Below are 25,276 nucleotides of genomic sequence, written 5' to 3' on the forward strand. Positions count from 1 at the left end.
TTTAGATTACATTTTCAATATTCTAATGTATTTAATGCCCGTTATCCAGAAACCTTCTCGCCACTTTGTAGTGAAACTCTAACAGCTTAAATAGTACGTTGCATTGCCAGCTATACGTAATCTTACGGTGCAACCAAGAGTGGCGCCAATCAAAAGAAGACGATTTAACTTGTGTAGGTGGAATCGGTCTCGACAGCCATCGTGTTTATGCATCGTTGTCTCTCTTGTAAATACTGTAGATGCATAGTTATATGTGATTTCTGCAACTATCAAATTCGTAAGACGGGAGGGGTACCCACAAGAGACAATAATGGAGCTCTGCAGTCGTCGAAACATCGGACTGGACAACATGACGGACGAAGCTGCGCCCGACAGGGCGCGACCAACATCATTCCTACAACCCCGACAGTTGTGGAGGCCCAGCCGTAAGATCCAGGAACGTTCTGCGGCACCGACCACCTCGACATGGAAGACTGGATCCCCACCTATGAGCGCCTGAGTGCCCACAATAAATGGTATCCGGCAATTATATTGGCTATCTTGGTCTTCTGCCCACAACGCACGGCAAAGGTGTGGTATGACAACCACGAGGAAGAGTTTAATGGCTGGGACACCTGCAAACAGAAGCTGAGCGACTTGTTCGGCCGTCTCGCCGGGCAAAAGAACACCACTAAGAACTAGCGACCCGCGCCCAGGCGTCCGCAGTCTACGTCTCTTACATCTAGGACGTGCTGGCTCTGTGCCGTAAAGCCGACAGCGATATGGTGTAGTGAGACAAGGTTGGACATATATTTAAGGGGATCGCTGGCAATGCTTTACACCTGCTCATCTGCAAAAATCGTGAAACAGTATGGGAAACCATAAAAAATGCCTGTGGCTTAGCTAAGGTTAAGCCCAGGATGCGAAGCATACTAGCCTTTATTTTAGTTGTTGAACCACTGTTTAGCCTGGTGAACTGCTGTTGCTTGGTTATATTTGGTTCGGCTAGACGAAGAAACAACTCATGCGTTACTCTGCTTCGCCTTCAAGAGTGGAACGCGACAGCGTTCCCGTCGACCCGCCAAGGGGTGGAAGACAATGGCATACGGCGCAGCGACTACGCGCCCCGCATTTGACGCGGTGAGCGTCGAGCAACGCAGCGTTCGGCGCGGCAAAGAAATGTGCGCCTGAGCAAGCGACGCACGCCTGAGCCTTAGAAACAGCTCGTTTGTAAGGCAACACCGCATTCTCTAGAGGCACTTTTGTACCGCTTTGAAGCATCGTACTCGTGGCTCAGTGGTAGCGTCTCCGTCTCACACTCCAGAGACCCTGGTTCGATTCCCACCCAGCCCATCTTGCAAGAGTTGAGCCAAAGCCACCTAGAAAATCAGTCTCTGTAGCACGTCGCAACCTTCGCTTCTCATTCCAACGAGCAGCTGTCTCCAGGAGGCATCTCACCTCGTGAGTGTCTAGCAGAGGCAAGCGCAGCTGCTTATATACCGCCGCGACGCCGCGAGCGACGGCGCGAGTTGGAACCCCGTTTCTCCTCCGTCGTGACGTCATGGTGTCACGTGGTATTGAAGGCGACACCGCCGCGCCTGAGGAGCTGGGTTGAGCTCTCGTAATATGCTTCGCATAAAAAGTGTCAACACTTTGAGGAGGCCAAGAGCCGCTGTATTGCAACACCGTTCGCACGTCTGCCGGAGGGAACCGCGACATGTACTTGTGATTACAGGCTAGGAATGCAGGGACCATCATCGTAAGATGACCTGAGGCCAACAGTGCAGCGAGAACTGTAAGCCATGGCTCCTGCAGCCTTTCTTTCGCGCCCCAGTCATTCGAACAACTTGTCTACAGCATCATTTGTGCAGGCAATGGAGCATCGTCACCTGTCTCCGGAAAACTAAGCTATGCAGCTCCCTGAGCTGACGCTGCATTGACGACTCAACCGGAAACCCTGTGATCACTTTGCCAACCAAACAGAACACGGACGTTGTAGTCGATGGCGTCAGTGTCCCAGCGCTCACTGACACTGGCGTGCACGTATCCATGATGAACGCACAATTGGGTCGACGTCTGAACAAAGTTTTAACACCCGCTGCATCACGCACGCTCCGCGTTACCGACGGAGGAACGCCTACCGTGATTGGTATGTGCACCGCTTGCAATGGCATCGACGGGCGCCTAACGACTGTTTTGTTTGCCGTTTTCGAACAGTGCCCCTGCGATGTTATACTCGGCTTAGATTTTTTATCGCCCCACTCAGTCCTCGTTGATAGCGCATCTAGTGTCACTCGGCTTGAACTGCTCGACGGCTACTATCGTCGACCAGTCACACAACCATGGTTAGGCTCTCCCGAAGACATCCGTCTGTCGCCTCAAGCCACTACGTACGTCACTCTACTATCGATCCCATCGGTTCTATACAGCTGGGCAATTGAAATTATTCTCGGATTTAAAAGACCTCGAAAAAACAACTTGCTACAGATCAGACTACTGCCCACTTGAGCATGCGAATGAACGTTGTAGAAAAACAATGTCAGAGCCTTGTATTACGGCTTCGCACAGACATTGACAATATACAAACCAACAGTATACCCAGGCAGCTCAACATGTTTGTGACCTCCAGGTGCGTCTTGACGATCCCAAAAATAGATCAAAGCGCAACAACTTAGTTTTCTATGACCTTCCGGGCTCTCAAAATTCAGAATGTTATGCCCAACTCGAGGAACTGGTCATACGACACTGTAAGGACCTCTTAAGTTTTACCTTAGACCCAAAAGAAATAGAATGGGCCCATCGTCTTGGCCGACACTCTATCGGCCACAATCGCCCTGTTATCGTTAAGTTTTGTTTTTGCAACGCAAGAGAAGCCTTTCTTTCTAAGGCACAATAACTACAAGGAACGAATTACCGCAATATGACAGGTCTATTCCCATTCTGTGAGAGACGCGCGTAGGCATTTGATTGATTTCGCCAAAACGAAATCTGCCCGTGTTTCCTTGTGTTTCAAAACCATTTCAATTGGTTCCAAAAAATATACTTATGACGAAGTGTCACAAATGGTAAAGGAAGCTACATAGCAATCCACTCAGAATAAGAAGAAAACGCCTCCCTGCGAAGTTTCTTCAGCTAATCTTACATTCTCTGTAATCTTCACTACTATACGCAGCTTCCTGCCGAAGCGGGAACTCGTGCCCAACATTGTTTTGTCATCCGCCAGTAATGTATTTATATTAACAGGAACGTGCCTACAGGACGATAGTGGAAAAGCTGAAGTTCTTGCCGATTTGCCTAATTTCAAACTTTATCGCAAAGATCGCTGTGATGCACGCGTCGTGAGTACTTGTGGTAGTGAATCCGCAACTACCATCTTCAATAGTTCATACCGATTCAGATATAGAGATGTTATGGGTAGTTTGCCGCGCTGCTCCGTGAACGGTACATTTAGGCGTCTGTTATAGGCCGCCCCAAACTAACCACGACTTTCGCCGAAAATTTAGCAATATCCGTAGCCCTCCTACGGGAGCACATCAGAATGCAGACATCGTTCTATTTGGCGACTTTAATTATTCTAGTATAGATTGGCGCAACTACTTAACTCTAACAAGCAACCTAGAAGCAACCAATTTTTTTGATGTCGTAACTTTAACCTATCGAAGCTAATATCTGAACTAACGCGCGTTACGCAGAAATCGGCAAACATTTTAGATTTGATGCTAACCGACAATCGCGACAGCATGTCACCTAAAACATATCTAAGGGAAATAAGTGACCAAGAGGTTGTTGATGCAACTTTTAATTTCGTTCCGCTAACGTTATAAGAAAGCCGTTCGTCACAACGACAAGGCTAATTACGAAGCAATTAATAATGAGCAAATCAGTTTCTTCCATATATTAGAGACAGCTTTTCCTAGGCGTTTTGTACGAGAAACTTGGTTGCTTTTCAAGAACAACGTGTGATTTAATTGAGAAGTATATACCAGTATGAAGCTTCCGTACTAACAAAGACAAGCCATGGTTCAATCAATCACTAAAACGACTTGAGAATAAGAAAAAAAAAACTTTATTTACGAGCTGCAAAACTATGACAGTCCATGTACGTGGGGCAAATACTATTCATTGGAAACCGCATATCTCGCCGTGATACGTAACATTAAGTAACACATTTTTCATATTGACCTTCCTAACATGTTAACAAGTAAGATTAGATTATTGGGTTTTACGTGCCAAAACCACTTTCTGATTATGAGGCACGCCGTAGTGGAGGACTCCGGAAATTTCGACCACCTGGGGTTCTTTAACGTGCACCTAAATCTAAGTACACGGGTGTTTTCGCATTTCGCCCCCATCGAAATGCGGCCGCCGTGCCCGGGATTCGATCCCGCGACCTGTTAACAAGTAATCCTCAACAGCTCTGGCTCATTATAAACGGAGAACACAAACACACAATTACACCTACTAAAGAACAGAACGAGATTGTAGGTGACGCAGAAAGCACAAAAGTATTTAACATCGCTTTTGCAAGTGTATTCACTTATAAGTTTCGCATGCTTTCCTCCTTACAAAGAAGTACCACCAGCGAACTAATTATGCCCGAGATTGTATTTCCCCCAATTGCTCTATTATCTCAGATTGAACATCTCATAATCACATCATCAGCTTTCTTCGAATAAATTAATTCGTAGTCGTTATTAAATACTGTGGGAATTTCTGCAAACTACCCGTATCTTTTGTATTTTCAATTCCTTTCGACAGGTCAAATACCTCATAACTGGAAAGTGGGAAAGGTCATTCCCATTCATAAATCAGGTAATAAACAGTCACCGTTGAATTATCGTCCAATATTTGTAAAAGTATACCCTGTAAGATCATGAAACATGCCATTTATTTACAAATCATGAACTTCCAAGACTCCAAGAATTTCTTTCGTTCTTTGCAGCATGGTTTTCGCGAAGGTTTCTCTTGTGAAACTAAGCTAGCTTTCTTCATCACTTAAATTTCAATTTCGGCAATAATCAACAAACTGATGTCATCATCTTAGATTTCGCAAAGGCTTTCGATAAAGTGTCTCATCAGCTTTTACTAATTAAACTTTCAGCTATAGATATTCACCCTCTTGTTCTTAGCTGGATTGAAGCTTTACTGCACAATCGTTTCCAATCCGTCTTTGTTAATGAACGCATTTCTAACCCTCTCCGAGTAACGTCCGGCGTCCCCCAAGAGTCGGTAATGGGGCCCCTGTTGTTCCTAATATATATAAATGATTGCCTTTACGGGAAACATGTCAGAGTCGTATGTTTTGACGACTGAGCCATTTATCGTTCCATCACTAACACTTCTCTTCAATATGATCGTAACTGTATTCAAGTATAGTGTGATCAGTGGCTCATCACACTTCACCCCCCTGAATGTAAATCAGTATCTTTCTCGCGTCGTCGTTATCCCTTAGATTTTCCTTACGCTGTCGGCAACGTTAATGGTGAGAGTGTCGAAACATATAAGTACTTAGGAGTAACATTGTCCTATGATCTAACGTGGTGCGCACATATCACCAACACAGTAGCCTCTGCTAACACAACACTTGGCTTTCTAAAACGTGATTCATGTCACGCGCCTGAGCACTTAAAGTTGCTGACTTACAAATCCATTGTCAGGCCAAAGCTTGAATACGTCGCAATAATCTGCAGACCGCATCCGGTGTACCTTATGGATACTCTTGATGCAGTGCAGAATCGAGCCGCCCGATTTATTCATTCATCCTATTCGTATCGTACCAGTGTATCATCCTTAAAAGCAGAATCATCTCCATTGTCTCTCGTACTTCGTCGCCGCATCGCATCTCTAGCCCTGTTCCATAAGTTTTATTTCAGCACATGTGATCGTCCAAGTTTTGTTATGCCACCAGCCCGCATATCTCATCGTAGAGACAATGCCCTTCAAGTCACCTGGCCACGCAGCCGCACTGTTGCATTTTCTGTCTCCTTTTTTCCGCACACAACATCCGATCGCAATGACCTTTCCCTCAGTGTTGCCGTTATCACCTGCCCGACAATAATTCTTCAAAATATAACAGACTACATGTCGCGAAATAATTATTTGGTAACCTCTCTGAAAAATTCTGCATATCCCCCCCTTATGTAACACCACCTAGAGCATTAAAATATAGAATGAATTACCGGTGTTAACCCAAGAAAGCACCAGTCCAGAACCATTTGAGAATAACTTACCACTACAATGAAAAATGCGCACTCACCGCTTTCTTCTGTGTGTGTGTGTGGATGTGTGTGTGTGTGTGTGAGACAGCTCGTTTGTTAACATTGCATTTATAGACTTCTATTATTGATCAGTGAATGCTCATAATATTTCGCTTGTGTGCGCTTATTTTGTTTGTTCGTTATGTTCGTTTATTCGTGTACTGCACTAATTGCAAAAATACTGCTATTGAACTGCTTTTTTGTGCTCGACTTTTCATGTACTGTACAAATCCGCCTTTTTAATGTTCTTGTGCGCCCCTGTTACGGACGCCGCCGTAAACGTTTTGGAAGGCTGACGGGGCTTTCACCAGTTGATTTGTGCATCTGCGCCCGAGTTGAGTATGCGTCGGTTGCGCGCTTCGTGGACCGCGATTAATTATCAATGGCTTCTCCTGGACAGCATTTCGCTTAACCATCGCTTAGTGGGTGAACAGACCCGAGTGCGCTGTTGTGCTGAAAGTGCGGCCGATAAAGGCCACGGTGAATTCCGTCCCCCGACGCGGCTGACTTGGAGTGTGTAGTCGCTGATGCCTGCGCTTGCACCTCGCGTTTTGCATTTCTTTTGCAGATTCATTAAACATTTCGCATATTGAAGAAGCTTTCTAGCGGAGACTTTCACGCAGGATTTGCCAACGCGGTACTTATGTTTACATCGGCATCTACAGTCCAAAATCTCTGTTAGCTTCGAATATTGTAGAAACGGTGCGTTACTGGTATGAAATAATGTCAAAACGTAGAAAAACCACTGCCTCTGGCAAAACACACACATCTGCGCATATGAGCCGCGTCGTTCCACCCTGAGACGAGTCAATATGAGCAGCCGAGCCACTTAAACAACGGCAACTGTGATACAGACAGATATATTGCGGGCTGTTATTACTGATTGTCGCTTTTGTTTAATTTCATTATCGTTGCATTCTGCACGTACCATAAAGTGTAATTAGAGAAAACTGTGCTCGGTATAACCCCTTACTGATAGGCCATGTAGTTCTCTCGCGAACACGCGGATGCCATCGCTGACACCATTGGTGACTGAGCGGATTTATGCTGCTCTACTGAATGCCCTGTCTCTTCTTTCCCGTTTGACGCAGAGGTAAAGAGTGCTTCTCTGGAATTAAGAAATGTCCCATAACAACAACACACACAGACCCACCATCCAAGTAGCGAATGCGACCGGCGTTCGGGAACGTTGACGTAAGTACAGCAGGTTGGCACAGCGCTGTGTCGCCACTTGCCGCTTATTGTTTACGCGTCATGCCAAGTGAAGAGTAGTTGCTATCAAATCATTACAGGGTCACAACTGAACTTTACGAGCGGTTTCCTTCGTCCTAGCTGCTTATTTTTTGATGTTCAGATCCACCAGTAGCGGGTGCATGAACTTGACGGGGCTAGGCCTAACCCAGCTCTCGCTAAACAGGAATAACATTGGCTGAAACTTCATGTGCACGGCTTGGGAGGATTGAAGCGTGAGCATTTCAACTTTGGAGGTCGACACCATTTGAGCACGAATACCTATATATACAAGCGAATGCGCTGCAGCTTGACGCTGTCACTTCGACGGCAGATCGCGCCGGGTTCGCTCGAGTGATCATGGTGGGCATGCAGATTTTATCGGTGCCGTCGACAAGAATGCCCATCACGCTACATATCGCACCCATTGGTTGCGTCGTTGTCAACCTATCGTGATCAAATGCTCCCAGCGAAACACTGTGCTGAGTAGTCAGCCAATCGTTAGCGTCAGCGTCTTGGCGGTCTCGTATTGACCCGGTGTTAGCGCAGCTCCAGAAACAATGCCAGTGCAGATGATCCAAATATTTTTCAGGGGCAACAGCTATGCCTGAAATCATGCTAGATTAGTTTTTTTAAACACATGCTCAGACCATGTTAGAAGTGCTTCTTAAAATCCTCCTATTTATTAGACTAGTCATATATCTGTACACAAAGGCTACTAATTAGGTCCCATGCTATATCATCTTAACAAAAACTTCACTTAGTAATACACATGCTGTGATAAGATTTGAGACCACATTGAGATGCTGAACAAGGTGAATTCATTATTTTTAAAATGAAGCTCCTGTTCTTCCAAACGAGAAGAACGGATACTGAGGGTCAAACTTTTTCTGAATCACAGCTGGAAGATGCCAGGGAAGGCACGTGGAAACTTATTTGTAATTTTCTATTTAAATGTAGAAATGATAAAAGGAAATGAAAATGGTAAAAAAAACAGGCATGGGGGGAGAACGAACCTACAGCCTTTGCATTAGGTATGCGATGCACTAACCACTGTGCCACCGAGGCAGCATTCAACCGTCCACAATGGCCCCTCAGATTGTCGACGCTCGAACACGGCCGTAGTACCACAGTGGTTAGTATATCACATGCATAATGTGAAGGTTATGGGTCCGTTCCCCACCCACAGGTGGATATCTTTTAATCCACTTTCACTTACCCAGAATTTATCATTTCTATACTTCATATAAAAAACTTAAAACATGTTCCTGTATGCTTTCCTTGGCCTCATTATCTGCTGGCTTCTTCCAGTTCTGTTACTTCCAACACTTATACATATTCTAATCTGGTAAGTAAACAGTTTTGCATGATGCTGGAATGCAATACAAAACATTATTGCAGGGCCGTGTTATGTAGAGTGCCTTACATTGCCCAGGCAAGGTGTATTAATGTCCATCTGAAAAAAAAAAAATTCCCACTCTAGGCAGAAATGCTGTGTACTGCTGTGTGCAACAAGGTTTAACGAAAACAACTGGTTCAGAAATAAAGCCACCAAACAACGAGGAAATATGAAAACTGGATGAAAATTTGTGCAGTTGCGTTTTAAAAATTTAGCACAGCAACAGATGAAGACATAATGAAGGAAGCGCGAAGATGGTTTATTTTGGACACACGAGGCAATATACTTGAAAGATGCATATGAGCTTACACGTGGAGAAATATTGTTTATGTAGCAGCTAAACTACGAACAGGCCTAGAGCACACTGATACAAGGTGTCGAGCATGCAAATCTTATCATGCCCTTAAGTCAAAGAAGCATGGCTGTTTCTCATGATTCGCTACACATAGCTGGCTCACACAACTTAGCCACTTCTATATATGCCTTGTAATTACCAGGTGGTCTGTATGACATGTGCAAGCTTTAAATATGTATAAGTGCCACGTAGCTAGACAGCACCAAGGTAATGCCGTTTGCCATCGTTTTGAGGAAGTGAAACCAATTCTTGCATTCTTCCTAATTAGGTAATTAGTTATTAACAATTATTTAACTGCTCAAATATTTTATTCAAAGCAAAAGTGTCAGTGCGAAAATTGTAGAGCATCCTGAAAAATTCCCACTCCAGCTTTCTACTGCTCAGCAGGTGCAACAAATTTTTTTTCAAGCTTGAAAGAAGCCAGTGAACACATGCAAGTGCCGTGCAACTAACCGCTCGTGCACCTGAACATCCTTTGGCTCCTCCTTTCATGCTTGAAAAAAACTTTTTGAAAAGAATATTTTAGAAGTTGATTAATTATTATTGACTATGTTTTAGGCAAAATGCATGAAATAGTGTGACTGCCACTTCCATTTTCGGCGACATGAACCGACTCCATTTGCATGTCCAAATCCAGCTATTCATGGTGCGTGTTTTGAACTGGTTCTGTAATTTAGGCTGGTTTTGACTAATTGAAGCTTCGCACCCTAATAATGGAATCAGCCTAAAATGAAATTGGTACATAAACGGTCGCTGTCAGTACTCCATAATCCTTTAACGTAGTGCAGTGCTTGTGAGCCAAGAAGTTGGTAGTTCTAAGCAGTATTTCTCATTTTGACCTGGTGTTATAGCCCACTTACTATGATGCCATGCTGCTCAGTCATGCTGGTCCCAGCTTAAATCAAGGCCATGGCAGCTTCCCTCCAATGAGGGTAAAATGCAATAACGCCTATGCACTTAGATTCAGGTGTACATTAAAGAAGCCAGGTTCTCAAAACTTTAGGTTTTGGAATGTAAAAGCCCATAATCTTATATTAAAATCTAAAGGTGCTTTATTAGGAGCAGGGGCACCATTTTGAGCTTTTACTGCACTGCCATGGCACCAAGAAGCTCCAAGTAAATAAAAACAATTTCTTAGACAATGTACATGTCTTGCAAACATTTACAAACAAACATGCAGGTGCATGCAGTTTCTCTGCATGCACCTCTGTTGCTGTTATATTTAGATCCGTATGCCAAGGCGGGTTATGATGTTAGAACATGTTTCAAACTTTTTTTTACCGCTTTAATGTAGTTGGTTATTTTGCATCTCACTGTGTGTCGAACGCACATTTCAGTGCATCAATTTCTTCAGAAAGTGCACTCCTCTTTATTTATTTGTGCATGCAAAAATGGTTCAGAAGAACTGCTTTCTGAAGGTCTGTATAACAAGCAAAAAACAATTCTATGTAGGCTGCACAAAGAGAAAGGATTGGTTTGTAAATATGTTATTTAGTTTTTAAAAAAAGAGGCAGCTGTCAGTATTCTGTTACAAAGTAAAAATTGCCCCTACCTGGCTCTGCTTCATTTTCCGATGTTGATGGTCCATTCGGGAGCACTCAACTGATAGGCTGCACTTTGGCGATGTCGGGTGTGCTGTCACCAGGCAGAAGGTCGATCGACATCCTCACCAAAAGTCGAGTCCAAACGCTATAAAAGAAATATCTCATCACTTTGCTATCAGTTTTGTCATCTTGCGTGTTTTACACACGGCCGTCAGTGAAATATTTCGTCACTTGGATACTGAAAGAAATTCAAGCATTTTCTGGCAGCCAAGCTGATGATGATGATGTGTGGTGTTTTATGGCGCAAGGGCCAGGTTTGACCAAAGGGCGCCATGACAAGTGGTAATGTTGATGTATTATGGAAGATGTGACTTGGCTGTAAACTGGCCTAAAAATTGTCGCTGTAAAGTGCGTAAAATCTACGTGCTATAAAATTATGGCGATGACTAATGGCGAATACTATGAACATTAAAATCCATCGTGGAAGAATGATGCAAAATAGAAAATATATTGGATGGTAAAATTACTTGGAGCACTGCTGCCTCGCCAGAGCCCTTGAAACACAAGGGCCTAGAGGCATGTGCTATACGAAAGAGCTATCACAGCGGCATCCTCTGAAGAGAGGGCGGCAGCCAAGCTGAACCCTTACAAAAAAAATTGTTGAAAGGTTATTGAGATATCATTGTTCAACGTCAACAAATGACCTTGAAAGATCATTGGGGAATTGTTGAAACAGCATTGAGGAAATTGTTGACAAGTGTTGATAATTGGCCCGCGACATTCTGTCGAAACATCATTGTGGCCTCTCAATTTGAAATATCGTAGGCATATCATTGAAACTATGGTGTATTTCAATGTTGAAAGCCCATTGAAGCATTGTTGAAGATGTGTTGCCTGTCGATATTGAAAGCTAATTGACGTATTGTTGAAATGTGTCGTTTGTCAATGTTGAAAGCCCATTGAAGCACTGTTGAAGCTCAAACTTGAAAGCCCAATGACGTATTGTTGAAATGTGTTGTTTGTCAATGTTGAAAGCCCATTGAAACATTGTTGAAGATGTGTTGTCTCAAAATTGAAAGCCCATTGATGTGTTGTTGAAATGTGTTGTTCATTAATATTGAAAGCCCATGGAAGAATTGTTGCAGATCTGTTGAACATCAACACAAATTATGTTGAAAGCCCTTTATGCCCCACTGGGTATTTAGCAGTTTAAACCTGCACTTTCCTTAAAATACTGCTGAGCTATGTTGCATATAGTTACCTTTGATGTCACGTTGGTATGTTTGCTGTGAGAGGGCAGGGATAAAATTTAAATACAGGGGTTTTGTATCGCAGGCCTCTGCCACCCTGGGCTCAAAAGCATGCTCCCAGATCGCCTGTAATAAACCATATTGTAAAACTGCTAGCAGTACTGTTATGCCACTTTTTTCAATTGTCAGAGTGGATGGACCTCCACAATATTAAGAGTGCTGAACTGATGCAGACAAAAACCATTTTTCTAGGTGAACTGTTTATTTGTAAACAAACATCTGTGTAAATGTACAACCATTTGTAGTTTGAGCACATCAGAAACTTCTTAAAAACTATTGCACAGTACAAACTTCCTCCAGCTTGACACCATAACAAAACAGAATACTGAAGATGTAGTCTGTGTGGCCCTCAAGTAAAACACATTTCTCAAAAGAAATACATTTTTGAAAATAAATACCTAAATTAAATGTAGAAGCAGACTGACATGACTGTTAATAAGCGCACTCAAAAAAGGCACTTGCTTTCTCTATTTGGGAGCCAGTGGTACTATTACCATGGCACGATTTGCTTGAGCCCACAGCACTCAACTGAGACCTGATATGCAGGGTGGTTATCTTTAAGTTTCATGGAATTTATTAAACACGGACTGTTGCAGCTAACATAATTCTAGATACAGAGTGCCAAACATTATTTGCATGAGAAATCAAGACACCATAGTCAGCTGATTAAGAAAAACTCAGTTCCTAATAAAGCTTTTCAAATTGTAGACGGTAATTTTACAAGGTGTATGCACTTAGAACGAACTTCCAGAATGACACCAGTAACGAGACACATGCCATCAAACTGGCTGTAGAAATGCACTGCTGTAGCACTTACTTTTTTTAACAGAACGCACTGTTATGCATTGAAGCACAAAAGTAACCGGAATACCCATGTATTTCTCACATTTATGGAAAAATTTCGCAACTGGTGTCATCCTGGAAATTAATTTCAAGTGAACATGTCTTTCAAAATCACTGGCTACAATTTGCAAACTGAAATATGTGCCGTGATGTGATAAGTGAATTAATAAATTTATGAGAATCAGTTTAATGTTTCCATTTCTTGTGCTAGTAATGTCCACCTCTGAATAATCCAGCTCAAGAAAAAAAATTATGCTACCTGGCACAGACAACTTAAAGATCTGTAAAACTGAAAAAGGATCACTGTACAATCCTTATTTGTTGCTTGAATGGTATGTGCCAATTTCGGTAAACGTTACATACTTCTGAAACATGGCAATCACAATAAGTGATGCTGATGGGAGCAATTTATTATGCTGCATTGCTGTTGCATGATCCAGTTGTGTTTTCCGCCATGATAACGTTCCTGCGCAGGTAATTCCATATCAAGCGACTTATTCATATTAACTACTTCAGATTTTTATATGGAAAAAAAAAACAGCTATTAGTGATGTGCTGGAATCAAAGTTACTCCTTGTGAGAGTTCCATTACAATTTTATTCACTGCCACAAAAAAATAACGAAAGAATTCAGAAAAAGATATGGTTTCATGCAAACATGAAAGGCACATCATGCCATTACCAGAGATCTTTCGTTGGATTTTAAATTTAAGACGACTTATACCTATTAATTTTACTCATGTATTTTAGAAAGCAATAAGTTATTTTTACAAAGTTATGTCAAATGCAGTTTTTATTGAACTCTGACAATGGCACAGATGCACTTGCAGGTGTGCGATTCCATGCCGAATCGACCAGCGTTTTTTTGACAGCACACATATAGCTGAAACATTACTATATGTTTACTAGAGTTCAAAACTCGTTACCCACTTTTATTTATTTTTGCCAGATATTTTGTAGCACTTTGGTGACAGTTTAGTTTTCCTGCTCAGCTGAGCTAGAGGACATCAATCAACATTCTTCTTCAAATGCACATTGTATTGATCGAGGCCTTCAAATGGTGTGCGTGGAAATACGGTGAAGTGATGCAACTGCCGAAATAGCCAATTTTTTAAATATTTGAATACTTCAATTGCTTTCGGCACCGGCAAAAATGAGTCAAATTGCAATCCGTTAGTTTTTTTTTTCGTAACGAAAATTCACAGGACAGAAATTAAATACAGAATGGTAGCCCAGGTGACATAGTATAGCAAAAAAAATGTGAAGCTTTGAAGGTTCAGCTAATCGCCTGTAAAAAAAAACAAATTTTAATCTTTTGCAAGAAGCTTCATGTTGAAGGAAAAAACAGCTTTCATGGTTGGCCAAAAAGTATGTGATACATTATTGGATAGCTCTACATGTCTGCTATGCATGTGCGAAGTTAAAAAAGGCATTATTTTTAAATGCGAGAAACTCTTTTTTGAAATTTTGTCAGCACCGACTTTTCTCGGATGTGCGCACTGCTTGCCGGCTGGGAATGCAGACCACAAAGCTGGCTTCGTCTCCACACAGATGACAGAGAAGCGGTGTTAGTGTCTGCATTTTATTGCCAAGGGACACATGCTCTAACGCAACGAGGCTTGTGTTTGGTGTGGGCCAGGTAAACCATACAGCCATTACACATAAAATATCAATACGAGGTCTGTTAGAAAAGTATCCGACCTTTGGCTGAAGAAAAAAAAAAACTGGGATAACTGGAGCGTTGGAAACCTAATCACTCTCAAAGTAGTCTCCTTGGGACTCCAGCCACTTCTCCCAGCGGTGCTGCCATTGTTAGAAGCATTCCGAGAAGGCCTCTTTCCGAATGGAGTTTAGCTCAGCTGTCGTTGCAGCCATAATGTCTTCTCTTGTCTGCAATTGTGCTTCTTTCAATGGCCTCTTGATTTTGGGAAATAGCCAGAAGCCGCAGGCGGCCATATAAGGAGAGTAAGGAGCCTGTCGAACTACAGGAGTCTGGTTTTTCGCCAAAAGGGTCTGAATCAAGTGCGAGAAAAGCATTGTCGTGATGGATGCGCCAATTTCCTGTTGACAACTTTGGTATCTTGCGCCACACAGCATCACATAGGCCATGGAGGACATCCCTGTAGTAGTTAGTCTTTAGTGATTGTTTGACCCTTTGGTGCGTACCCGTGGTGTACCACACTGCGGGAGTCAAGGAAAGCAGTCAGCAACACTTTAACGTTGATGCGCACTTAGCGGTCTTTGGTTGGTGACGTGGAATGCTTCCACTGTAATGACTGGGATTTGGTTTCCCGGTCATAAACATACATCCAAGACTTGTCACCAGTGATTATGGTGTTCGTGAAGTTGAGGTCACTGTTTGTGGAATCCAGCATGTCTGTGAGACTTCAACACGAAGTTGCTTTTGCTCCACCATGAGCAGCTTGGGAACGAATTTCGGGGCAAATCTTTTCATGGCCAAATCTTCGGTGATAATGGAATGTGGATAAAATGTGCTGATGCCCACCTCTTCCACAATTTCTTGGATAGTCACACGACGGTCCCGCATCACCACAGGGTTCACTTAGGCAATGACCTGGTCATTTCGGCATATTGATGGCCGACTGGAGCGTGGCTCGCTCTCCACCGATGCGTGGTCGTCTTTAAACTGGTTGTACCACTCCTTAATCTGTGTGCTGCTCATAGCGCAGTCACCCAAAGCAGTCTGAATCTTCCGAATGGTTTCCACGTGGCTGTCGCCCAGTTTCTGGCAAAATTTGACGCAGTAGCACTGCTCCAGTCGCTCCGCCATTTTCCTTGCAATAAAAAAACGACGAGAGCACTGTGTACTACCTCATTCAAATGCTGCGTCCCAGCAATTCACGCTATTGGCAGGCGGGAAAAAATTCGTGCATGCGCGAGAAGGTTCAAGGGTGGCTGATGAAAACGCGCTTGTTTCATATTCATCAGGTGTCTGCAAAAAAAAGTCAAATACTTTTCTAACAGACCTCGTACGTATTAATATGTGAGGGAATCCTGCAGTGTTAAAAGATATCTTTCATGCAGTTTACAAAAAGAAATATCGGCTATTATGTAGACAGTAAATCCAGGAAGAGCGCTGATATTGTTCATACAAAGCATTTTAAAGGGCATGTCGCACTGCAATGCAACACAGAGGGAGCAGGACACTTCGTGCCCTGCTCCCTGGAGCCCAATGATGATGCAAATAGAAAACACCTTCATAATTAAGACTGAAAACCTACATAAGTGTGAACAAATTCTTGTGGTGTTGTTTGCTACCACTGTTTCAGAGCCAGAACGTGTTCACCTATAAAAGTCATATTTGCCTTGTTCAGTCTGATGTGGTCAGACACCACTGGCGACCACTTTTTGCATTCATGTTAAAAAAATACAAGTTGAGACTGCAGCTGTAGCGCTTGACGTCACCTGCCTTCGCAATGATAAAAAAGGCAGTCAGTTTGTTGAGTAGTTTTTGTGGCTAATTATATTAACAATCTTTCCTTGCTAGCTGACATGGCTTCATATATTTATGCTATATTTATGCTGTATGTGTGATCCACAAATGAACATTAGAGAAAATAATTTATTGCACTTAAAGAATACCTTTTTGTTACTTGTCACATGCATAGCAGACATGTAGGGCTGTGTAACGATGGGCGACATACTTTTGTGCCAACCTCCAAAGCTAATTTTTTACCTTCAACACGAAGCTTCTTGCAAAAAATTGGAACTTTCAGTTTTTTTAGCTGATCAACTGAACCTACAAGGCTTGAAATATTTTGCAGCTATCCCAAGTCAACCAGTCTGATTTTATATTTATTTTGTGCCTTCTGTATTTCCCTACATTAGAAGAAAATTCAAACTTTGCAAATTTTGGCAGTCACACCACTTGTCTCTTGACATGAACATCATCTGAATATCTGGATCATACAATTTCCCTTTCAAAAGAAACGTGTATCAGTGCCTTCTAGCTTAGCTGGGCAAGAACAATAAATTTTTGCCAAAATTCAAAAAAATTTTTGTGAAGGAAAATAAATGGGGAGCAAGAGTTCGGAGTTTCAACTATATCTGTGATGGTCAAAAAAACGCTGGTTGGTTGCCCTGGAATGACTCAAGTGTATGTATGAAAGCAAATTTTCTCAAAAATTTTCTTATTGTACCTACTCAAAATCAAGCAAACTTGAAATGCTTTGCCATAGTGGAACAGTTCTTGACAAAACTGGGTGGTTTGGCATGAAATGACTTAAGATACTTAAAAAATATATTATTAAGGAAACACTATCCTTACTGGAACCATATCAAAAACTAACATAAAAATGTAGTGAACTATAACAAAGCACAGCACTTGTATTCTGGATTAAGCAATCCAATGTGGGCTTCTCAGGAGACTTGCATAATTAGCATAAATAAAATTAACATAAAAATGTCAAGGCATAGAAAGGCACAACATTTGTATGCTCATTTGAGAAATCCAAATTGAGCCCTTCAGGAGACTAACATAAAACATAAAAATGTCGAGAGTTACAAAAGCACAACACTTGTGTTTTGGTTTGAGCTGTCCAACTTGGGCTCTTGAGAGGCTATTGGTCCCATGCGAGAAGCGAGGCCAGAGTTCTTTACATAGGGCATGTTGGTACCAGGAAACTTGTGACACGTGAAGCCTGCAACAACAAGAAGCCAGAACAAGTTTTAAAAAGCAACTTCTACATGCAAAAGAATGGCATGCAATATGCCCTTGTTATAATGAAATTGATTTATGTATTTGTGTAGCTTAATTCCAACTTTCCACGGGTACAGCTTTGCAGCATGACCATTTAAATTGATTCTGTGTGGCACGGGACTCCACTAAGTGTCAAATGCAGGAAAGGGCAAAGAGGAACAAAACACTGTAGCAAAATAACTTTACGAATATCCTCAATGTCGAAGATGTGAACTTTGCTTGCTGAGAAACAAAATGGTGAAAAAAATTCATGTTGTTCATAAATAAACCTGAACTGACAATTAAATTATTTCTTGTAACTTTCATAATTAAAATGTGCAGCATTTAACTGTGCTTTTCCATGCTCCAAATACAATACTGTCATGTCACTACAATTGAGTGTAGCTTCATTTGAAGTTAGGTTTCCTGAGTTCACATGCAATCGGAATGTACTTCTCGCCTTACAATGACTTAGGACTTTCTACATTAAAGAAGACACTGCTTACAGCAAAGTATGTTTTCTGCCTCAACGATTGAATTACTGTTATAATGAGGATTCCATGTAGTTGTGCACCAAGCTGCTTAGCATGAAACATGCAGAATGTGACAGATACGAAGAAATGCTGTCTTTTAAGAGCCATATGCCATAGGACTGACTTCTTTAACCCTTTTAGGGTTTACTGCCGTACATCTGTGGCTGTGACGGAACGTTCTGAAAAAATTTGCCGTTTCAGAACAAAGTGTTGCCTAGCATCCCACTGGAGGTGCTGCAACCTTCTGAGTCTTCTAGAAAATATTCTTAAAGTGCTGTCGCTCCATGGGTTTCTCCAAAACTGATTTTCACTTAGCTCCTTGGTGTCTGTCATTGCAGTAATTTGGGAGTGTTGCCACAAGTTTTTGTAAGTTTCATTACACAAAAAAATTATGCTGCTTTATCCTGCATAAAAAAATTAAACATCTAAAACTGCAAATACTGAAATGGTATTGCCACTTCATCGTTATTTAAAAATATTATTTACCACTTCATTTTCTCGGAACGTCACTCTGAAGAACTTAAATCTGCAATAAAAATATTAAGAGTGCACGAAAAGTGATTTTTGAGGCTGAACCGAATAATGCTAGAAGCAAATCAAATAATGGATAGCTTCTGAATAATGAACAGCTGATATCACAATTAATGTAAGATGAGGCTCACAACCTAGTATTTTTAATGTTTGCAAGTTTCTGTCATTGTTATGTTATGAAGAGCTGTTTATTAAAAGCACAAATGGAGCAGCAAAAGGTTTCTTCACATGCACAGGACTCTTCAGTAAGCATAAATGATTGCTGTACAGCCTCTAAAGTACAGCTACTTAAGTAATGTAGCCTGGTCTGCTATTCTTACAAGTTCTTACGTTTTATGTCTGTACTATGTTATTGGACGTGAAAATTTACCGTACTTTGGCTCAAATTTCATGTTTTATTGGTGTTTCGAAATATTAGAATACTCACATTTACAAATAATGACCATTCAGAGACTAAATTGAATAGGACACTATTCAATTCGAAAGTTTTGAGCATTTGCAAACCACAAAAAATATTAACTCCTAAATTAGAGAGGCATATTTCTCCCCAAAATGTGACCCTCAACGGGCTAAACAAGAGCGACAGAAAAGCCCATTCATCTTTTTGATTATTTTAAGCCCATAATCTACTTGGCGATGGTTCATAATAACCCTGTTAACAGGTAGGTGAAGTAAGGAAGCAGGAATCAATTCTAACAATTTCAGAATGGGAGTAGTGGACATGTCTGATGGACTGTAAGAAGCTTTATACATTAGGCCGCAAGAGCCTATTTTCAATTTATTGAAGTATATGGGGAAAAGCCACATAAATATTTTTTTTCATATCTTAGAATACAAAGTGATAAAGTGTGCGTTAATAAATACGAGTCATAGGTTAAGTGCTTAGAATGAGTAAGCGCCCACTAAACGTAGTACTGTTGACAGCAATGCTTGCAACTCTGTCCATGTTGTTTCTTTGATTGAAACAACCAAAAGAAAATTGCCACACCACTCACGTTCCCTCTGCTAAAAGGCTGCTGTCTGGCATCACATGGACCTCCTTCAATATAGGAGCAACCTTAATTCGATGTGGTCTGTTAAAATTGGTGAATCTACTGTTTCACATCTCAGAACCTGGAGAGCTGTTTTGATTTCTGCAATTTGGTGAACGTGCTCCTGCTCGAGCTGAGCAGTAACCACACTTGAGCATAGCTTCTCCGCAATTCGTGTATTAGAATAACACTTTCAGGCTAATTAAACATGTCGTCCATGCCAATAGATTTGGAGCGTGCTTCACAGACAACTATTCCTTGCAATGACAGCCATGTAGCACTGCTAATGCGCCAATGCAGCTCATGTTATGTGGTGGAGCCACTAAAAACTTTCAGCAGTGAAGGCAGCTTTCAAATTTTAGAAGCATTTGTGTATGGCGGCATTACGCACTTATGATCATATGAACAGTCATTCCAAATAGTAGGCTATCGTAGCACACAACTGCACACACGGGCTACTTGAAAGTCGTTTGTTATGCCAATGGCAAGTTCATAATTTTAGAAAAAAATGTGAATATAAAAATGCAACCAGAAAGGATATATGGTACTTGCCTATAACAGCACTGACCCTGGTGGGGTCAAGAGCCCTTTTTGCCCCTTGGTGTTATTTCCAAAGGCCAAATGACCCATGAGCTCCTCCTCTGTGAACACATGGTGAAGCAAGGCCCTTGCAAACTTTCCTGGTCCACCATGGCAGCCCATGGTAAGCTGTGCCAGGATAACCTTCTCAATGTGCACTCCTTCAACCTATGTGAACCTGCACGTTTAAGTAAATGTTAGCAAAACAGTTTTAAGCCTTTCAAGCACATTCACACAACAGCCCTACTGCAAATAAATTAAGAAAGTACCTGTTGCAAATCTAGAATGCTAAACTGGACTTCTTACAAGCTTCTTATGCTGTCCGGATGCCACGTTTCAGAAGAACAATCCAGCACAAACAAGAATAATAAACCAAAGTATCCAAACATCTAGTACTTGAAAAAGGGCAGTACCAGCGAAACACAAATGACACGCACACAAGGAAACGGCATTAGACACGGACTCCCTGTCTAACGCCTCTTCCGTGTGTGCGCGTCCTTTGTTTTGCTGGTACCCCCCTTTTCCAAGTTCATCATGCACCAACTGGCCCAAGAGCTTGAGCTAATGCACATCTAGTACTATTTATTGTGATTACCATTCTTAGGATACTTCATATTTTCAGGTCTCTATTTTCCCATCCATTTGTGTCAATAGGTAGCCCATGGTCTAATGGGGAGATTGGGCTGCTATGTTGAGGGAAGAGTTCAAAATCAACCGTCAGAACAGCTTGGGTGACTGGTTATGCGACCCTGGGCATATGCCACTTTTCAATGAATCTCTTTCCCGCTATCTTGGGCAACTGCTGCTGCTTGTGTTGGCAAGCAGCATTAGGAGCTCGAAGAGGGACATGATTGTCGATCATTACTAAGATTACCACTACACATCATGTTCACTTGCTGTGCTCCAGATGTAATGTGTGAGGATTCCACTCCACTGTATGAAATGTACATAAGTTGCGAGGACAGTATGTGCCAACCACCACCTCAATTAAATTAATCGACTCGCAAAGCACAGGCTGCACAAGATCACGGAGTGAACTCAGAAGTTTGTGGACAGTCAGTTGATGTCCATGTCAGGGACTTCTAGGGAGACTCGGTCATTTCCTCGATGTGCATCATCGTGCCGTCACACATTGTATTACAATTCTGTCTGTCTTGTTGTACCACCGTTCTAATAGTCATCACGTATCACCACAATTCAATATATAAATAGACACTTATATCTACTGTTTATTTAATCTTTATGGAGAATACTTTGAGCATGAGTTTTTGCAGAGATCATGAATTCTACAGCTTAAAGGAGCACTAAAGAAATATAAATTAATTAAATTCTGGCATTTTAAGTGCCAAAATGACAATCTGATGTTTAGGCACGCCATAGTGGGGAACTCTGGACTAATTTTTACTAAATTAGGCTGCAAGGTACCTGGGCAGTTTTGTATTTACCCTCCATCAAAATGCGGTTGTTTGATCCTGTGACCTCGTGCTTAGCGGAGCTGTGCCAACACCCCTAAGCAACTACGGCATGAAAGCACTATAGAGAAAAATTATTTTAGATGTATCTGTACATGACCTTCCTACAATTCAAGAGATTCACTCATACCGTAACAAGAGGCCGAGTAAACTGTAAAAGCAGCAAGAGGAAAGATTGGTGGCAGTGCTGCCTTGAAGTTACCACACCCGCTTGCTGTGACGTCATGGATTTAGATGACGTCTGTTCAGGTGTAGCAATTTTTTTTACAAATAAAGATGTTCTTCATCATATTCCAAAAACCCAAATAAAAAGCGTCAGGAACATTTACAGAACCAATACAACCAAAGTATGAAAAAATACTTGGAATCCATGATGTGACAATGAGGTGTCAGCACGAAGATTTTTAGGCGATACTCAGAAAATTAAACTTTGAGCTTTATTTTCTCTAATAATCAAGCAACTACCAAGAAATTTACAGAAGTAGTTATTTAAGACGATGCTTTATTTAAAATTCATTTAGGGTGTCATTAGTGTCCCCTTAATACAAAACAAGGAATGCACTTGGCTGCGTAATAGGTTAACATGCATCACTGGTTCTCATTAAGGTAGGATTATCAGTATAGCAAAGGGCATGCACTGGCTGCTCCAGAGGGGAGCCCTTCCACTTCCCCTCAACCTTCCAATTTCCAATTTATGAGCAGTGATGCAATTTCTGTATCTTAACAAGACATAATGCCAAGATAGAGCATGTGGTGACTGGCACTTCGCACCATCCAGCGCGGCATCAATCTTTTTGGAATTTGGCCCTTGAAATGCAGAAAGCCCCGATCATTGCTCGTTCTTCAGCCAACTTTCTCGAAGGGTGCTGCTGTTCTGGTTTGATACATCTAGCAGTGCACTGCTGTATGACATAGGCCATTATACCTTCGTTCTGGTAAAACTATAAAGATGTTCACTCATGTAGACCACTAATGTCCACACTAAGTTTCATATCAGGCATATACACTGAAAAAGACACATTCTGCGTTTAATATGTTCACAAGTGACACTGAATTCACTCCCAGTCCCGGTGCAGTTGTTAAGTCTTTCAGCTGAGTGCTTAAAGGCACCATGTCTCCTAATGAAGGCACTCTGCACCAATTGATCACTGGAGCAAATGCCTTGCAGTTGCATCAGCAATGTTTTTTTCCTGCTTCCTGCAATACATTTTCACGGCATCACTGTATTTGATCATGGTGACGCTACAGAATGGATGACCAAAGAATTCACCTTTAGCGTGCCAGCTGGGGCGTCTCCCAGCTCACTTTGAATCTGAAAAAAGATGTCAGTATTAAAACGTGAAGCCACGATGCAGCAAAAGCGACAATCAAAAGAGCTACATGGACCATTAGGCTGACATAAATGGACGGATACAAATGACTAGTCATCGAATACACGAAAGTGTGGCTGCTCTTGCCAATGGCAGTGTGAGCTTGTCAAATAATTTATTTCACATTCCTCTACTTATATTAAAAATTATTTCCACGCATCTACTTAAATGTTATGGCCACATATTAAAGGCAGCTCCTTCATATAAGGCCCCAGTGTTACATTCTTTTACTCCCCGTCTACCTGATGCTACTGAAGTTTTGCTTACACTCAAAGAAAGAATTTCACAGACCTGCTCTTTCGACAAAAAACATTATTCCAAGCTTGTGGCAAAGCGTCGTCATTTAGTTCACAACGATGCGCTCCCCTTTCAATCTGCTCACTGTGTAGTGCTCGGATTCAAAGCAAAAATGGCTTTTCGACATAACTAGCTACTTGTATGGTCACAAGAAACAATGCTAATTATTGATGTTTATGTTGCCGATAACATATACATGCCGCCTCGAAACACAGTGGGACGACAAGGCAGATATGCCAGGCATTTATCTCGTTCCTTTACTGATTTTAAAACTTTGTTACATCAATCAGTTACTAAAGTGCGAAAAGCTGAAATTTCACGCTGTTACATTTCTTTAATGTTCTATCCCAGTAAAGTAGGACCTGGAGTGCCATGAAATCTGCCTTTCCGTGAATGCAGAGCACCTACGCGAAGCCGTTTGGGCGAAGCACTCGATGGCACCGAACGGAGAAGATAAAAAAAGAAAGTTGAATGCGCGCTAACAGGTGGAAAACAAAACACACGCGGTTGGCAAGGCGTATAACTCGGTGATTTCGCAGCACTCTGTGGCATCACCCCTATTGTATGTCACGTATCGCATAGAATCGCGTGTACACACTTGAAATTTTTTATTATTGCGAGACAGCCTCCTCTGTGTTTTCCGGTCGCGCGAACGTCGGCCGCACGGCGTGACAGATAGTGGCGTTGAAGCACCGCGGTGTCACTCGATCCTGAAGGGAACAGCGCAACAGAATACATTTTCGCTGATTCCACCGCCCCCCCCCCCTTTGTTGCTACAGCTCACTCACACGCCTTGTACTAGCGTGGCGCAAACGAAATATCTTCGATTACAGTACAGATCGGATGGTTTCAGGTCGCATTGTTATGCGCTCATTAATAAGGCTAACTCAATCGGTGCTCGAACACCGTATCAGAAATCATGGCGTACAACAGCCCTGTTTTAGCTGGCACCACATAGCTGCCTTACGTCACCAGAAGCGGAGAGTAAAGTTAAACCAGGACAAAGCTCCACGTTATATATCACAAATCTAGTGCTGTACAACCAATTCTCGCAACGGAAGGATAGTGCTAGGAATGAAAACTAGAAAAGAGGCCCGCGGAAAACACGCACAGGCGCTGAACTCATTTCCGGGCTCCCGTACACCGCTTCGCAATGGACGAACAAGGGGAATTCGAAACATCAACTCACCTTTGATGACGCTGAGTCGGAGGCGATCATGGCGATCTTCGAGGCAACAAGCCCATAAAAAGCGAGCAACACGCAGGAATATTCCAAAGATGTCACAGCGAAGCACACAAAGAACGCAGAAAAGCAGGAAGCTTTCAAGCGAACAGCGTACACGAACTCGCCGGAATGCTCCAAGCATCAACACCGCAAACGCGCAATCATACATGTACACTCATACAAATACACGCTTATATTATCATAAATTGTACTATTTGATAACAAATTCTGTGATGTCATGTTATTGCAGAACAATTGTTGCGCTTTGCATGTGTATGAAAGTTTTTTGCTTCACTTCTTTGATGAACTACTTTCTTTGGCGCAGTAACGCGGTGCACCGGCCGGAGCTAATGGAGTGCGCGGGAAAAGGCGCCAAATTCAAACGTCGCAAACGCCGTGCTAATTTGTGCGCGCACAGTTTTCGTCGTTTGGATTTTAAAAAAAAGTAATGCGTGCCGCAACCATGCGAACTGAACTATTGACCAGAAAAGTACAGAAACGTCGCTGTTTGTGCTTCTTATTTCGACGTCACAGCAAACTGCAGGCGGTCTGTCGTCCCATTCTTTTAAACATTTGTGTGTGTGCTTCTGCGCTGTGCGATTTGTCACCGAGAACGTATAGCA

At 42.2% G+C, this 25,276-nt stretch overlaps 1 long non-coding RNA gene across 1 annotated transcript; it reads right to left on the reverse strand.

The window, feature by feature from the left end:
- Window positions 1–13,746: 13,746 nt before the first annotated feature.
- LOC139059949 (uncharacterized) lies at window positions 13,747–24,799 on the reverse strand. The gene is made up of 4 exons (XR_011514529.1): window positions 24,618–24,799; window positions 23,032–23,073; window positions 20,263–20,467; window positions 13,747–17,577 (listed from the first exon to the last, which is right to left on the reverse strand). It is a non-coding gene; the product is annotated as an uncharacterized lncRNA (long non-coding RNA).
- Window positions 24,800–25,276: the final 477 nt, after the last annotated feature.

This window comes from Dermacentor albipictus, chromosome 5 (assembly GCF_038994185.2).
Source record: "Dermacentor albipictus isolate Rhodes 1998 colony chromosome 5, USDA_Dalb.pri_finalv2, whole genome shotgun sequence".
NCBI lineage: Eukaryota > Metazoa > Arthropoda > Arachnida > Ixodida > Ixodidae > Dermacentor > Dermacentor albipictus.